Genomic DNA, 12,111 nt, shown 5'->3' on the forward strand with positions numbered 1-12,111 from the left:
AGAGGACTGTGTACCCCCCGTGAACACATAATGGAGTACTGACTAATGATCATCATCTTGTCAGCCTCAGTGGAACAAGGCATGTTCCAATTTAAGGCCACCTACCAGACTCTTTCTAAAATGTTTCACGATGGGCCACTGGGCTTCAGACTGTCCCAGTACACAAAGAGGTGCACGGCCTGACCCTAGCCCCCATATTCTTTTAGGGCTAGCCATTGATGATTGATGGGGTATCAAGACACCTGTATCAACAAATCCAATAACCATGCTGGAACCCAGGGCCCAAATGACTGTCCATGGTCACTTTCCTTTCACCAGGGGTTGAATTCAGGGGCACTCAAACATGGAGCCACATCCCCAGCCCCTATTTTGTATTTTATTTTGAAACAGGGTCTTGCTAAATTGCTTAGTGCCTCACTTTTTTGCTTAGGCAGGCTTTGACTCTTGATCCTCCTGCCTCAGCTGCTGGGAATACAGGGGTGTGCTGCTGTGCCCAGCACACCTATATTTCTTTGTAGCAAAAGTAGCATCCAGGAGAATCCCTGCTGCCCCAGGTCTTTTCTCCTTGTCCTACCCCTCCTTCTCTATCTCCTCCTCCTCTGCCTTCACTGCCTACTCCTCCATCTCCTCCTTCTCTGCCTTTACCCCCTCCTCCTATAACTCCTCCTCCTCCAACCCCTCCTCCTCTCCCTTCACCCCTCTAACTCCTCCAAACTACTTCCTCTACCTCAACCCTCCTCCTCCCCTCCTTCAATCCCTTTCTTCTTCAACTTCCCTCCTCTTCCTCCTCCCCCTCTTCTTCCTCCGTCCTCTCTCTTCCTGCTGTACTCCTCATCCCTTGTCCACAGTCTTTCTCCTTCTCCACCCTTTCTCTACCTCTATTTCTTTCTCTTCTCCACCTCCTCCTCCACACCCTTCCTCCTCTATTTCCTCTTCTTACTCCTCCTCCATCACTTCCTCTTCCCCTCTTCTACTCCCTCCAACACCTTCCTCCTCCTCTTTCTCCTTCTCCATCCCCTTTTCTTTCCCTCCTCCACTTTATGTCCTCTTCTTCCTCCTATATTTTCTCCTCCTCTGACTCCACTCCATCTTCCTCCTTCCCCTCCTGCTTATTTATGCCTCTCAGCCATACTTCCTCCTTAATCTCCACCATATTCTAAGCCTCCACCCTTCCTGTGCCCCTACTTCATTCCCTTCCTCCTTCTCCTCCCACCTCCTCCTCCTACCTCCTCCCCTTCTCCATTCTTTATTCTCCATCTCCTAATCTTCCCCTCCTCTGCTCCCTTTTTCTTCCACCCCCTTTCTCTTCTTCCTTCATCCCTCATCCTCCTCTTTCTTTCTTTATCCCTCCACCCCTTCCTTCTCTCCCTTCTTTTTTGTACACTGCTTTCTTTTCTTCATCCTCCTCCACCCCCTCTTCCTCTACTCCCTTTTTCTGCACTCCCTTGTTTCTTCCTGCCTTCCTATTTCTCCATCTTTTTCCTAATCCTGGCTCCTTCCTTCCCCATCCCTTCTTCCTTCTCGACCCCCCCTTCTTCTTTGTGCTCCTTTATTCTTCATTCCCAGCTCCTCCTTCTTTTTGCCCAATCTTTTTTTTTTTTTTCTTCAGTGGCCTCACAGCTGCAGATTTTGGCTTTTACCCCGACTAGTGACCAAAGTCTTGAACACTCAAAGTCCAATTCCTATAACTTTGTTCAACATGGACACCAGTGAGATTAAAGGAGGATTAAATGTCACAGCATTCAGCTACTTATGCATATAAAGGAAGATGGCAGTATCTTTCTGAAAGGAGAATCAGTTAAGATGTGGGAGGAGAGTGCTGCACATATGAATGTTGTAGAGGGAATTGTGCTGGGAGAATGGACACATTGGCTGGACCCACTAATGTCAACTTCAAAGCTTTGTTATAATCATTGACAGACTGAAAGAGAACATCAGCAACTCTGTGAACCATAGCACACCTGCCAGTAGACACCAGTCACCATGAGCCTGGTGGTCCCTGCTAGTCAGTGTGGCTCCCTCATTGGAAAACATGTTTATGAGATGAAGGAGATTTGACAGAGCACAGGGGTTCAATCCCAGGTGACAAGGACATTCTCCCTAATGCAGCTGGGTGGGCCTTTGCTATTGCAGGCATTTCTCAATCCATCACTGAGTGTGTCAAACAGATGTGCATAGTCATGTTAGAGTCCCCCCACTGGGTTGCTCATCCCATACTGGCCAAGATGCCATCTTCTGCAGTCCTCTTTTCAGGGATCCAGGGCAGGTACAGCACAAGAAGCAACAGTGCACACTTTTCCCACAGCACCTCATCCATGTACCTCAATCCTGATGTAGAGAAACCCCTCTAGAGACCTGTGCCATTCAAGGACAGTCTGCCATTCCATAGCTAGCCTTGACCAATTGGCAATGCAACACTCTCATTGTCCTGGGACACAATGATCACACGGGATTAAACAACATTGATTCCAGCTCTTCAGATGTGAAAGGCTATTCAGCAGGTTTGCATGCACCTGGTCAGGCTACTCACAAACATAGTGTCCCAAACAACTTGACTGGCTGCATAATCAGGTGTCAAGGCACCAAAACAAATGAGATCCTTCAGATGTCTGGAGCACAGGTGAATATTGTGAGCCCAGTGGAAGCAGCTCACCATCACTGAATCTGCTGCCATCAGTAGCCTGGCTCAGAATCTCATCAAGCTCAGTCTTTCCTCAGAGAGAGGTGGCATGGGGAGCCATTGGAACAATGCAGATTGATCTCTTATCCCTTTCATCTGCTCACCGCCACTCATGAGCCACCTGTTTAGTTTCTGAACGGTGATTCCAGGTTTTAGACAGTTTGTAAATTTTAAGATTCTACACACTTTATTATCCACTCATGGTTGTTTAATATTATTTGTTCTAATTAGCTATATATGACAGCAGAATGCATTTCAATTTATTGTACGCAAATGGAGCGTACATTTTCATTTCCCTGGTTGTGCACAAAGTACAGTCAAACCGTTTGTGCAACCATACATGTATCTAGGGTAATGCTGCCCATCTTGTTCCACTACCTTTTCTATTTCCAGGTCCCCTCCATTCCTTTCACTCCCCTTTGACCAATCTGGGGTCTGAACCCAAGGACACTAAACTACTACAACACATCCCCAGTTGTTTTTAATATTTTATTTAGAGACAGGGTCTCCTTAAGTTAATAAGGGCATCTCTAAGTTTCTGAGGCTAGCTTTGAAGTCTCAGTTCTTCTGCCTTAGCCTCCTGAGCCACTATGGATTACAGGCATGAGACACTCACTATGTCCCACTGAAATAATTTGTTATTTAGATTCTCAGTTTTGTGTGAATCTAAACATCCATATGTCCCCATCCAAATAAAGGTCAGTGGGCCCTGGGCTGGCTGCCCTCTCTCACTGCTCTTCTCTACCTCTGCCTGGAGGTAAGCACACTGCCAATTCTTTCTGTCATTCCTTATAGTTTAACCATAAATGAAGAAGCAGAATTTTACTTGGTTTTGTCTTATTTGAGTTTTGAATAACTCAATGTTATCATTAGTGCTCTATCTCTGAGGTGCTATAACTTGTATTGTGTGGATTCTCTGCCTCAGTTGGCTAGACTCCTATTGCTGTCTCATGCTGTGGGTCTTCCAGATCTCTCCTTTTTTAAGAACCTCACTTCTTTCCAGTTTAACTTTTTAATCTTGATAATTTCATTCTTTTAAAAAATTTTGCTCCCCAAGTGCACACACTTCATAAATGTTGTAGACATTGGAAAAACATTGTCAGATTATAGATTATGGATGAATTCAAATTACTAGAAAATTTCAGTGCAATGTCTGGATGAGCTCTGACTATTCATATATGTGCATTTATGTCTTACACCTGTCTATCCTGGTTTATTTCATATCACCATATATTTCTTTATACTGAATATCATTTGCATGAGCAATTTTCTGTGTATTTCAATGTTCTTGGAAAGGTTTTCAGTAATTTTCTCATGTTTATTCATTTGTGAGGACATTTATTTTTCCATTTATTATTCCCTTTGTGTGAATTTATTTTCCTTTGTAAATACTGCAGGCATTTGCCCTGAGGTAGAGCAGTCATCTTGCACCCTGATGCAGTTTCATGAAGGAGCCTCATTTTTAATAGATTTGAGTGTATCACTCTCTTCTTTTGGATTTCCTTTATCTTCTCATTAAGAAAACCTATAAGACAGAGGGTATGGTGGGTTTTGAGAGATAAATCCTTAGGTATCCCCTCCTGGACACAGGGAATGAGCTCTCCTGGGGTCACATTTCAGCAGTCAGAGTGTGGCTGTCAACATGGGAATGTGTTGACCCCTCTGTGTGTGGGTATTCATTCTTAACTGTGAGTGAGGCAGGCTCCTCACCTGAGCTGGTTCAAGTGTTTTCTTTTGATTTCACTGAGTTCTTTTCATTATTGTCATGCAATTAGTTTTTATGCACTTAATACTTGTACTTCCTGATTGTCTTTATATTTTTCTGTCTGAAAATTAGTTGACAGAGTAAAAGTGTGAGCAGGCCTTGCCCATGAAGCCCTGGCCTCTTCCCAAGTGATTTATGCCTGGCTTCCTCCTTCCCAGTCAGGCCTGACCAGGCACACACCTTCTCTGAGGTCAGGTCAGGCTGCCTTGGAACCAAGGCTGTAATTCCTCACATATGCTTGGGACTCTGTGCCCAGAAGAGCTTCCTAGCCAACATGGCCTGCTTTGGAAAGCCAGGCTCAGCTCTGCATGAGTGGAAATGTCCCCCTGGTGGGGCAGGTCCCCTTGCAGGGAGGAAGTCCTGCCTGAAAAGGGCTTTTGCCAATACCTTGTCTTCCTGGCCTAAGTACCCAGGAGCATGATGCATCTCCTGTCAGTCAGGGTCCCAGAGTGTGCATATTTGGGCTGGGGTGAGAGAGGGGTCTTGTGAAGCCCTGGCAGTCAGAGACCTGTATCTCTCATCCTGTGGAGCTGAGAATCCATCTCCAGGGTGTCTTCTCTGCTGTGTGAGGCCTTGGCTCACATTTGTCTCTCTGTGATCTGCAGGTGCTATGAGGTCCATAGGAAGGAATTCTGGACTCCCCAGAAGGCAGAAAATGGTGAGTGTGTGGGGCAGGTCTGGTCAGGTGGGAGGTAGCCTTGTTAGAAGTGGTGAACCAGCTGTGGCTGGCCTCTGGCCTCCCACTGTCAGCTCTATAGTCACCCAAGAGTACCTGAGTCAGATGCTGCTTCAGTTCAGCCCTTGCTTCCTTCAGTCCACGGTGTGGGTTGGTCCAGGTCTGGCAGCCACTTTGGCAGAACCCTCTCTGCCCAGCTGGACCCCAGCCCTAGGTTCTCAGTGCGAAGTGAAGGCAGCGGGTCTCATGGGATCCTGCCTCAGGTGTGGGGCTCATGTGTGGAAGATGCTGGTCTGAGGAGTCTGTGTTCCTCCTTCTGCCCAGGAGTCACCCTGCTTTCCCCAAAGTAGCCCATTCCTGGGTGTTCAGTTGATCCTTAATATATCTGCCCTCTCCTCACATTTCCAGACTCTACCTTGCCATCCAGCGCACAGCATCATCAACTCTTTGCTCCTCACACTACATTCATGTTGGCACAGCTTCAAAGATGTTTTCTGTTTGTGAATTTGCCATGTGATGAAAGCAGAGATTAGCCACCTGGAATTCCACTGGTAAAATACTTTGTGCCTCTCTTCATTTATCTTCCACAGGCACAGATAATGTAATAAGTTTGTGTTGAAATTCCACTTGGCTCTTCAGAGGGTCCTCTGTTCTCTGCCATTTTCCTGATCATTCCTGTGACTGTGAAAGTGTGTCCTTCACTGCCTTGTTTCTTGCAGGGTGCAGACAATTTTGGGACCTGGGGCAGCTCCTTTTAGAGGGCAGTCTGATGTGTGGGGTGTAGAATCTCAAGGGAGCAGCTGGAGGGTCTGGGTATGAGGAATCCTTTGGGATTTGAGCCATGCACTATTACACTTGTATACTTCATTTCTTTCTTCCTTCCTCCCTCCCTCCTTCCCTCCCTCCCTCCTCTCTCTCTCTCTCTCTCTCTCTCTCTCTCTCTCTCTCTCTCTCTCTCTCTCTCTCTTCTCTCTCTCTCTCTCTTTCTCTCTCTCTCTCTTTCTCTCTTTCTTTCTTTCCAGGGATTGAACATAGTCATGCTTAAACACTAAGCCACATTCCCAGCATTTTAAACGATTTTTAGAGACATGTTCATACTAAATTTCATAGGGTCTAACTAAGTTCTAAAACTAGCTTTGAACTTTTGATACTCCAACATCAGCCTCCCAAATCACTAGGATTGGAGCCATGTGCCCTCATGCATGGCCTGAATACCCTAATTTCAGAGATTAGTTTTTATTGTTTTTTTCTGTTACACTTCACATTGTTTTATATATATCTGCAGCCAGGTGCAGGTTTTTTTTCTCTTTAAAACATGTTTAAGCAATTCCCCCTAATTTTCTACACCCATTGTCTTCTGATTAGGTAAAGCTGTGAGAGGCTTTTTTAGACCTCAGATCCAACTATGTCTACTGTGATGTGCAAATGCAGTAATTCACAGGTGAGTCTTTCCTCTGTTGTTTCTGGAATCTGAGACCAGACACCCACACTGGGCACTCAGTGTTTCAGTCAGCTTTTTTGCCACTGTGAATAAAGGACCAAACAAGAACAACTGTAGTAGAGAAAAAGTTTATTTGAAGGCTAACAGTTTTAGTGGTGTTAGTGCATAGGAGACTGGTTCCACTTCTTGGGCCTCAAGATGAGGCAGAACATCATGGTGGAAAACTGTGGCACAGGGAAACAGATCACATGGTGATCAGAAAGTAGAGTGAGAGACTCCACGTGCCAGATACAGTATATCCCCCAAGGCCACATCCCCAATAAACCGCTTCTTCCAGCCACACCCCAGCTGTCTCCAGTTACCACCCAGTTAATCCTATCAGAGATTAAGTCACCAATCAGGTTAAAGCTATTTCACAATCATTTCTTCTTAAAATCTTCTTCCATTGTCTCTAGTTTGAGCTTTGAGGGACAGCTCACATCCAAACCATAGCACTCAGGCTGTTGTCTTATATATTTTTATGTATATATTAAGTATATATATTATGTATTCTATTTTATTGTTCTTTATTATTCTTCACTTTTTTCCTTGTGTTCAATTGTAAATAAACTTTTCTCTTAATTGCATTTCAGTATTTCATTTCATATATATATATAGAAGTTGATTTTTGATTATTAATTGATATTATTCAAGTTTCATCTATTATTTTTCACTCCTGACCTTGGGCACACATCTTCCTATTGCTTGCTTCCAGCTTTTGAAAATCATTTGTCCTGCTGCTGTAAACTTTGATGTAAAGCATTTCATTGAGACATACATTGTGAACCCATTTGGGTCACCCCAACTTTGGGAAATGGCTTGGGGTTGATAGGGTTGATCATTTCAGCATGTGAAAGTTGAGCAGTCATGGCCCTGTGAGGCCTCTGTGTATGTGTGGGTGTACTGGAGCCCCATGACTTCTCAGGTTCTGATCTCCCTCTGTGAGCAGGCTTTCTGGTAGGAGCAGCAGTGAAGAAACACCATCCAATGCCCCTGTTATTTTGCAGTAGAGACTCTAGGGAGCGGGAAGCTAGAAATAAAAGTCAAATGCACATTGTGTCTGTGGTCACTGTGTTGCTGTCTCCTCCTACTTGGGGCCTGTGGATGCTGTCTCTGTGGATGAGTCTGAGTGTGAGTCGCCTGCATCCACCTGTATCTGAATGGTGATTTTGACCCACTGTCTGGGGCTATGTGAGTTAGCTGGAGTCTGGAACGCAGGGATTTTCTTCCTGGGAGTGGCTGGTAGCACTCCTCTTGCTGTGTTGTCTGGAAGTGGTGACAGCAGGCATCCTTGACTTGGTTTTATCATGATGGAAGGAGCCTTTTGTCCTGCATCCTTAACTATCATGTTAGGCTCAGGTTTTTTAGAGCTGTGGCCTATTAGGGATTTTCATTATTTCCAGGTATGTTTGTGTCATGAAGATGGCTTGAGCTTTGTCAGCCACTTTTTCTTTATTTTTTCCAGGTGTCACCACCTCTCCAGATGCACAATGCATAAGTATTTTCTACAGTTCCTCGGGGTGCCATTTCACTCTGATTGTTTCCTACAAAGGAAACATTTTCCTCTTTAGTGTTGATTCACATTTAAGTTGCACATGTTGATGAGGAGCAGTGAGCTAGTTGCACACCTGTTCCAGTGTGTCATCATCAGATCAGGGCGGTGTCTGTGGACTGCTCCCAGCTTCATTATGAAATACACAGAGACATGCTGTGCACCCCTGTCACTTCCTGTGCTGGAGGGCAGTACTACTGGCCCTCCTGAGGTATTCTTGTACCTAATACCCAGACTCCTCCCTCAGGCCCACCCTGTCCTCCCTCCCCTCTCTTCTTCCCCCTGGTGACTACTTTCTGTAAAATCACCTTGTAGCTCAGCCTGTGAGTGAGACCAGACAGTATGGCTCTCTGTGCTGCCTTATTTCACTTAGCAGGGTGTCCATCAAAAAAAATTTTTTTTTCTAATTGTCTTCTGTATTTCAATAGTGTCTGTCATGATGTTTCCTTTTTCATCACAAATTTTACTAATTTTACTAATTTGAGTTTTCTCTCTCCTCTTTTTTAGGGTGACTAATGATGTATCAATTTTATTTGTTTTATTTTTTTCCACAAAACCAGTCTTGTCAATTCTTTGAATTGTTTCTTTTGTTCCAATATTATTGATGTCCACCCTGATATTAATTATTTTCTGTCTTTTAGTTTTGGTGTTTGTTCTTCTTTTTCTAGGGCTTTAGTTTGTAATGTCAGGTGGTTTATTTGTTGATTTTTTTATTTTTATAATGAATGAACTTAATGTTGTGAAATTTTCCTCTTTGTATTCCCTTCATAGTGTCCCAGAGATTTTTATATGTTACATTGGAGTTCTCACCTATCTGTAAGAATTTTTTTTATCTCCTCCCTGATATCTTCTGTTATCCACAAGTCATTCAATAACATTTTATTTAGTCTCCAGGTGTTGGAGTAACTTATATTTTTTATTTTGTCTTTGATTTCTAATTTTACTTCATTTTGGTCAGATAGAATACAGGATAGTATCTCTAGTTTTTGTATTTACTAAAACCTGGTTTGTGGCAAAACATATAGTCTATTTGGAGAGGGATCCATGTGCTGCTGAGAAAAAAGTATATTTGCTTGTTGATGGATGGGATATATATATATATATATATATATATATATATATATATATATATATATATATATATATATATCTGTTAAGTCCAAATGATTGATTACTTTATTGAGTTCTATAGTGTCTTTGTTTAGTTGTTGTTTGGAAGATCTTTCTAGTGATGAGAGAGGTGTGTTAAAGTCACCCAGTAGTATTGTGTTGTGGTCTATTTAATTGTAGTTGAGAAGAGTTAATTTGATATACATAAATGTCCAATTGTTTGTGGCATATTTGTGAATGTTATGTCTTCATGGTGTATAAATTCTTTAAGCAACATGAAATATCCTTCTTTATCCCTTTTCACTAGCTTTGGTTTGAAGTCTACTTTATCTGACTTTAGGACCTGCTTGTATACATGGTCCATGTGAGTAATATGTTTTTTCCTAACCTTTCACCTTCAGTCTGTGGATGTCTTTTCCTGTGAGATGAGCCTCTTGAAGGCAGCATATTGTTGGAATTTAAAAAAAATTTTTTTTATTCCAATCTGTCAGTCTATGTCTTTTAATTGATGAGTTTAGGCCATTCACATTGAGGTTATTATTGAAATATAAATTGTATTCCTGGACATTTTGGTTTATTTTTGGTTTTTACCTTGACTTGGTTTCTCCTTTGATTGGCCTTTCCTTTAGTGTAGTTCCTCCCTTTGCTCACTGTTCATTGTTGTTTTAATCTCCTCCTGGGATATTTTGCCAAGAATGTTCAGGCTTTCTACCTACAAGTTCTTTTAACTTATTTATCATGAAAGGTTTTCATTTTGTCATCAAATCTGAAGCTTAATTTTGCTAGATGTAACACTCTTTGTTGGCATCCATTTTCATTAAGAGCTTGCTATATATTGCTCCAGAATCTTCTGGCTTTGAGAGTCTGGGTTGACAAATCTGTAGAGATTCAAATTTGGCTCCCCTTATATATAATCGGATTCCTCTCTCTTGTAACCTTTATGATTCTATCCTTAATCTGTATGCTAGGCATTTTCATTATAATGTGTTTTGGTGTAAATATGTTATTATTTTGTGCATTTGGTGTCCAGTAAGCTTCTGGTATTTGATTTTCCAATTTATTCTTCATATCTGGGAATTTTTTGGATATTATTTAACTAAAGAGATTGAATACTTCTTTGATTTAAATTTCTGTGCCTTCCTCTATCCCAATAAATCTTAGATTTGGTCTTTTGATGATATCCCATAATTCTTGGAAGTTCTATCAATGATTTCTTAGAATCTTTACCGTGTGCTCAACTTATTTTCAAAATTGTATATTTTGTCTTCATTATAACTGATGATCTGTCTGTTGGTGATACTTTCTATTGAGTTGTTTATTTGTTTTATTGTTTACTTCATTTCAAGGATTTCTGTTTTTGTTTTGTTTTTTTTTTTAAGAATCTCTATCTCCTTCTTGAAGTAATCTTTTGCTACCTGTATTTGCTCTCTTATCTCTTTGATAGAGTGATCAATTTTTTTTCCTATATTTACTCTCTTATATCATTCTTTAATTCACAGATCATTTTAATTATGTACATTCTGAACTCCTTCTATGACATTTCATCAATTGTGCCGTTGTTTCTATTATTGCAATATCTTGGTTTCTTTGGGACAACTTCTTCCCTTCTTTTTTCATGTTGTCTCTTTATTTTCCTTTCTCATAATGTGGATCTGATGTATTGCAGTTTCTACCCTATAATCTTGTAGTGTCCCTGAAGATTACCTCTCCCTCACCTTGGTGTTGGGCTTGTGTTCCAAGAGGGATACTACTGCAGGTAAAGGTGGTGGTGGCAGTAGCGGAGGTAACTCAATATAGCAATAGAGATGTCCCAAGATGGATTTATCCACTTTCAGAAATGGAGATAAAATTGGGGGCCATACAATGGCTTTGGGCTGCCTATTCTGAGATGCAGCACTTGGCCTGCTGTGCTTCAGGAGGCAGCTGCCACCTCCAATCTCTGTCTATTGTCCAAAGATGGAGGTTACAACTTGGGGAGGGCTATAGCAATGGCTGCAGGCTGGGGGAGCAATGCATTGGTAAATGGGGAGCCCCAGCATGGTCCTCTGCTCTGTGCAGAGGCGGTCCTGGGCCCGGCTCTCACACATGTCAGCAGGGATGGTACTGTGCCTGATTGGGCCTGGGCTCCCCTGTGAGTGGCCGGGATGGTCCTTAGGCTGGGCATGGGCTCTGGCATGGGTCAGCAGGTTGTCAGAAGAAATGGGCTTGGGCTTCTGAGTGGCAGAGATAGTTCTATGTAAGGATTCTGAAGTCTCTGATTGCTTCATGATTTTGGCATGCTTGGTGGTAGGAAGTTACTGTGCAGAGGCATAGAATGTCTCGCTGCTAGGAACACTTCTGTGCAAATCACAGAATGCCTGCCTGCTGTTGCAATTTGCCCTGCATGAGGAGGCTCTGTATTAGAGCCTTATCAGCTTTGACCTTGATCTCAGGTCCACAGCTCTTTGGAATAAAGAAACTCATTTGTTAGAAAACCACAAAATTTCACCAAGCTCCTCTGAACCTGAACCTGTCCACATAACCGTAACTTTAAACATTTGCCTTTCTTGAGAGCTTTACAGAGCTCCTAACATTGTACCTTGCAAGAATAGTGTGTAACTGAGGAATAAGCTGCATAATATTGCTAACTATATAACCAGCCTAAAGACACAATGAACAATAATGTACTACTGATGCCAGGGACCTAATATAACTTATTGATTTAAATAAATCTGGCAGCTTGGACATTTGGTCATTCTGCCTCTGTACCTTGCTTCTGTCTACTTTTGATTTTGTATAGTTGTAGGCCTGGGGCTGGGCTCTGGCTTGTGTCCGTGGGTCTGTCAATCATTTCTTTCATATGTGGAAG

General features: G+C 42.4%; 1 pseudogene; it reads left to right on the top strand.

Moving 5' to 3' along the window:
• Positions 1 to 1,684: 1,684 nt before the first annotated feature.
• Positions 1,685 to 2,759, top strand: LOC143400220 (poly(rC)-binding protein 2 pseudogene; annotated as a pseudogene).
• The last annotated feature ends 9,352 nt before the right edge of the window (positions 2,760 to 12,111 follow it).

Source organism: Callospermophilus lateralis, chromosome 5, assembly GCF_048772815.1.
Source record: "Callospermophilus lateralis isolate mCalLat2 chromosome 5, mCalLat2.hap1, whole genome shotgun sequence".
Lineage (NCBI taxonomy): Eukaryota > Metazoa > Chordata > Mammalia > Rodentia > Sciuridae > Callospermophilus > Callospermophilus lateralis.